Here is a 6,177-nt window from a genome sequence, read left to right on the forward strand (position 1 = left end):
TATTATAAACACTCACCTCGGCCGGGCTGCGCTCCCCGAGGGCCTGCGCCGAGCCCGATAAATGGTATGCTATGACTAGAGGTATGATTACGTTATTATTATTAGTAATAATAAGAGTAAATGCTATTTAATTACGGGCGGCCGCATCCTGCTCCCGGCGCCGCCGCCCCGGCAGCTCCGTCCATGCGGCTCCGGAGCGCTTTACTTTCATTTCCAGCCCCCTCGGCCGGCCGCTCGCCGCTCCCGCTGGAGGCACCGTCTCCCTCCAGCCCTTCCTCCTCGGGTCCTAGAGAGCGTGGCTCCCCGCGCCTCGTCCCGCCCGGGGTGGGCGGCGCGGGCTGCGCACCTGCGGAGAGGGGGGGGCCCGGGAAGCTCCCCTTCCCCGTGGAACGCTCATGCCTGGAATTCACCTTTATTTCCTTGAAAGCGGCCTTCCTTTCAAGGGGCTTTCACTGGACAGTTCTGCATTTCTGGGCTGATGCTGGTCAAACCCAGCACCTCCACCCACCCCCCATGTAAAATACACACACACACACACTCACACACACCCCGAGTTTCCAGGTGCTTTCATAGGAGCACCCCCCAACACAGGAACCCAAGTCGCTGGGGAAGAAGCCCAGAGACTCAGAGGGACTCAATCTCTCACGTAACAGGTGTTTTACTATGAGACATTAAAGAAAAAAATTATTCTGTGACACTTGTTAAAGACAGACTTTATTCAAGGGGTGCTTCACGATCTTGGAAAGGCCCACTGCGGTGGGTCTGCAGTGCTGGGGAGACTGGGCTCTACTTAGAACTCAGCCTGAGTGAGTGGGAATTTGTGGTGAGCGCAAGATGGGGGGCATGGATAGAGTCTTATTAAGAGGGAACATCCAGGACCAGCAGTTGGCAAAATGGCTATGGCGCTGGACTCCCATGTAGTCGACTGCGGTTCGAGTCTCAGACTTGGTGGCTTAAACTCATGCAGAGCGCCTGTGCGTGCGTGCCCAAGATCCCAACAGGAGAATGGAGTGGGGATTGAGGCGTGGCCATCCCCCTTTGGGGGGGGGGTTTCTCACTTTCTGTCTCTCTATCTCTTTCTCTCTCTGGTGAGCACACACGCCAGATAGGAAATATCTCTCAAAAAAAAAAAAAAAAAAAAAGAGAGGAAACATCAGGGGCAAGGGGCGATTCTGGCTAAGCCAACCTAACAGAATCGTTGCCGAAAGCAGGCTGGGGTGATCAGACTGGTCCAGGGGATGCCAGAAGATGAGCAAGCTGATGAGACAGACATTCATGGTGATCGCGTTTGGAGGATGGGGGCCTCTAGTTAAACCAACTTAGCAGGGTTCTTGCTAAACTGAACAATTCACTGGGTGGAACTGGAAGTCCGAAAGCTGAGTGGAACAGGAAGTCCGAAAGTTGATGCATGGTTGAAAAGTTCAGGGTAGCCTACGCAGAGCTTAGACAAGGAGAGAATCTTTCTCAGGGATCTTTCCAGAAACACTTGATGCTTAGAAGACACACTAGGTAAGGGAGATTCACCAGAGAGGCCATCTGTAATCATCTCAGCTGGTAAAGGTCAGACTGGCTTTCAACCCAGAGCTACTGATGCCAAACGGTGCTCATCCCACCCTCTCATCCCCTGCCCCATGGCTCCTGGAGGACCTCACATCCGCAAGAGAGTTCTCGGGATTTCTCTCTTCCCTCTTCATTTCCCATGCACACGCAGGCGTGTGTGTGTGTATTCACTTATTGCAGCTTAGCTGTGAGCCCTTATTGTCACAATTGTAATCTCTTCCACAAACATTCATGGCAGACACAGTCTTAGGAATTGGGGACACAAGAGGGAGACACATTTTAAACATTTACATACACTGTGGAGGGACAAGAACCTGGGGCTGTGTTTCCTTAGTTAGCCCTCATGATAATGCCCATTTTACAGTTGGCAAACTGAAGCTCAAAGACAGGGACTTGTCCAAGGGAGCAGGGTCTGTGTGCCTTACATGGCCTCTTACGCTTTCCACTACCTCTGCCTTACGAAGGATACCTGGGGGCCGGCAGGTGGCGTGGTGGTTAAGGGCACTGGACATCCACATGGTCGACAGCAGTTCAAGTCCTAGACCTCGTGGCTCGCTTTCTCTCTCTTCCCCCCACACACACACACACTGTCACACACACACACACACACACACACACACACTGTCTCTTGCTGGTCAAATTAAAATAAATAAAATAAAAATAAAGTTAAATAAAATAATTCTTAAAAAAATACCTTTTTTTTTTTTTTAACAGGGAACAGAATGCACCTGAACCTTCAGACATTTTCAGAGGTACAGGGAGTGTTCTCAAACCTTCCCTTCTGTGAGTGCCTTCCTTCTCTGAAATTAACAAGCAAAAAGATATTCTTTCACATAGAATAGAGAGAATGCACTGGACACTTATGTCTAGAACTGAAAGCGGGTCCAGCGGCTCAGATATGACTAATGCTTAGTAAGAAATCAACCCCTGGGTCACCTGGAATGAAATAAGGCAGTGACAGACTGGGCCTGGTAAATTAGGGAGAGTGGGTGGTAGAAATGTCACTGAGGTGGCATTTGGAAGACCAAGGGTCCCCAGCTCTGCCACTTGCTGGCTGTGTGACCCTGGGCAATCTTACAGCATTTGTTTCCTCACTTGTAAAATAAGGTTAAGAACATTCACTCGTAACAAACATTATTTCGGGACCAGCAGTTAGCGTAATGGCTATGTCGCTGGACTCCCATGTAGTTGACCACGGTTCGCGTCCTGGACCCAGTGACTTAAACTCACTCCGGGTGCGTGTGCGTGCATGCCCAAGATCCTGAGAGGAGAATGGAGGAGAAGGGATTGCGGTGTGGCCGTCCCCCCTGGGGGGTGATTTCTCACTTTCTATCTTTCTGTCTCTCTCTGCCTTTTTGGCGAATGCACATGCCCTATATAAAAAACCTCTCCAAAAAAAAGAAAACAAAAAACAAACAAACCAACAAACCACACTGCGTGTGCCTACATGCCCAAGATCCTGGGAGGAGAATGGAGAAGGAATTGTGGTATGGTCACCACCACCCCACCCCCCCCGCCCCGGGATGATTTCTCACTTTCCCTCTCACTGCCTCTGTCTCTCTCTCTCTCTGGCAAGCACACATGCAAAAACCTCTTTCAAACAAACAAACAATTGCTATAGGCATGTGTACTCACCAGAGAGAGAGAGAAAGAGAGAGAAAGCGAAAAAACAAGCTGCCAGGTCCAGGACCTGAACCGTGACCAGCCCTGCGAAGTCCAGTTCCCCAACCACCTCGCCACCTTCTGGCCAATTTGTCTCTTTTTGTTATTGCTTGAGGGTGTGTGTGACCACCAGAGAGAGATAGAGATAAAGCACCCCCAATGGGTAACTGAGGTCATGCCATAATCCCTTCTCCTCCATTTCTCTATCCTGTCAAGATTTTTGGGTACACACACACACACACACACAGTGTGATTTTTAAACTGCCAATGCTGGAATTTGAACTACGTTAGCCCATGTGGGATCCTCCGTTAACCACCAGGATACGGGCCCAGCACTGTGAGGGTGTTTGGGGATCAGTTTAACATTCTAATCTATAGATTGAGTAAAGCAGATCACCCTCCCTAAGGTGGATGAACCTCATCCAGTCAGTTGAAGGCCTGAATAGTACAAAAGGCTGGGAGTGGCAGGTGGTGTTGCATGGTGGATGGGGTGCTGGACTCCCACGTGGCCAACCATGGTTTCAGTCCCAGATCTGGAGGCTTGCTTTCTCACTTTCTCTTTCTTTCTCTCTCTGTATCTCCCTCTTTCTCTTTCTGGTCAAATTAAAAAATAATAATACATAAATAAAATTAAGTAAATAATTTGTTTTTAAAAAAAGGAACAAAAGGCTGACTTTTCCCTAAATAAGAGGGATTCCTTGTACCTGATTACCTTTGAAGTAGGACATGCATTTCCTTCTGTGCCTTTGGACTGCAGCTGAAACCTCAGCTCTTCTTGATCCTCCAGCCTGCAGCCCCTGGACTGGCAGCACACATCAGCTCTCCTGGGTCTCCAGTTTATTGACAGGAGACCTTAGGGCGTGTCTACCTTCATAATCATGAGGCAATTTCTTATAATAAATTTCTCTCCCTCTGTGTGTGCGTATTTTCTACTGGCTGAGCTTCTCTGGAGAACCTAGACTAGTACAGTCTGCAAGGACTGAGTTAGCTCATGTGAAGCATTGATGTTTGTGTAATTGTTCTTTTTTGAATTTGCTGAAGGCACATGTGCTCACTAGAGAAAGATGAAAAGACAAGAGAATGAGGGGGAAAGTGAGAAAACATCCCCCATACGAGGATGATTACACCACAACCCCTTCTCCATTTCTCCCACCTTTCGGAATTTGGGGCGCACATGCACATATGTCTGGTTGTTTCTCAAGCCACCAGGTCTGGAACTTGAGCCACACAGTCAGCGCTGTGGGATCCATCCACCTTAATTAGCAGACTACAGGCTGGTCCATGTTATTACCAACTTAAAATTAAATTAAAAATACATTCTCCAGAACACAGTACATAGAATTCAGATTCTCTAAGAAAGTGTGAGGAGGGCCTATGAGCCTTGAGGGGGACATAGACTAGCCATCAGGTCACAGTGCAATGGATGAAATGCAGCGACAAACCGCAGTTACGTTTGTCCCTGCCATGTTACTATGAGCATGCTCCAACTGTGCAGGGACACTCTCGTGCCTAGATTATCTGATCACGTTAGCATTTTACTGTGCTTGTTTTATCATATATTCATCCATCATTCCATCAAACCACATAACATTTTTGTTAAAAATAATGGGCGATTTTTTTGTTTGTTTGTTTTAGAATTTTGCCATAGGGCATATGTGCTCACCAGAATGACACAGAGACAGACATAGGGAAAGTGAGAAATCATCCCCTGGGTGGGATTGCCACACTGCAATCCCTTCTCCATTCTCCTGTTGAGATTTTGGACATGCACACACATGTGACCACCGTGAGTTTCAAGTTGCCAGGTCCAGGACTCAAACCACAGTTGGCCATGTGGGAGTCTAGCACCTTAACCACCACACCACTTGCTGGTCCCCAAAATAGGCAATTTGAAACTTTCTTCTTTTTCTTTGAGAGGTTTTCGTTATAGGGCGCATGCGCTTGCCAGACAGAGAGAGACATAGAGACAGAAAGCGAGAAATCATCCCCCAGGGGGGATGGTCACACCGCAATCCCTTCTCCTCCATTCTCCTCTAGGGATCTTGGGCACGCACGCGCACGCACACACACCTGGCGTGAGTTTTAAGCCACCAGGTCCGGGACTCAAACCGCGGTTGACTACATGGGAGTCCAGCGACATAGCCATTATGCTAACTGCTGGTCCCCCCTTAAATATTAATTAGAGCAGAATTTAAGCTCTTCTGGAGACACCATCCTTTTGATCTCATTCATCATCAGAGTCTCAGGCGCTGGAGTAGGGCCTGCTCAAACATCGATGTGTGATAACTGTGTAGTGAGTGAGTGTTTTCATCGCGGTAATTTACTGAGGTTAAAAATAGTGTGTTCTAATGGGAGCCCTGGGCTTGGTCCCCAGGTGTAGTGGGAGATGCTATCCGAGTGTCTTTCATAGGTGATGTAGCCACCCCTCCCTCCAGCGGAGGTGGCCCTGGGGGACTCTCTCCTGCCAGTCCGGTGGCTCAGCACATGCTGGGTCTTGGGAATTTCTCCCCACATTCCTCACGTGCCTGGCATACTTCAGCCATTTGGTTTTGATCTGACTACATGGCAAGTCAGCAGCCTTGGTAGTTTTTCAGGAAACCAGCATAAATATTGTTATTTATTCCACTTACAATTGGCAATTAAGTTTTCTCTTTCGGGCACTAGGTTGGAGTTTAAAATACTCCGCTGAGTAAACCAGACTAATCAGAGGCAGCCTGCTTTTCTCTCCAAAATGTTCTTTAAAAACAACCAACCAAACAAACAAACAAACAAACAAAGCTGCACTGAGAGGTCTCCAACCCTCCCACTCTCCTTACTTCTCCTCTTACCTCACACTCACAGAATGACTTATTTTGTGTGTGTGTTGAAAAGGCCCCCAGTTGGGACCAGCAGTTAGCGTAATGGCTATGTCGCTGGACTCCCACGTAGTTGACCACAGGGCGTGGTTTGGGGCCT

The sequence above is a fragment of the Tupaia chinensis genome, unplaced genomic scaffold (genome assembly GCF_000334495.1).
Source record: "Tupaia chinensis unplaced genomic scaffold, TupChi_1.0 Scaffold000294_5, whole genome shotgun sequence".
Lineage (NCBI taxonomy): Eukaryota > Metazoa > Chordata > Mammalia > Scandentia > Tupaiidae > Tupaia > Tupaia belangeri.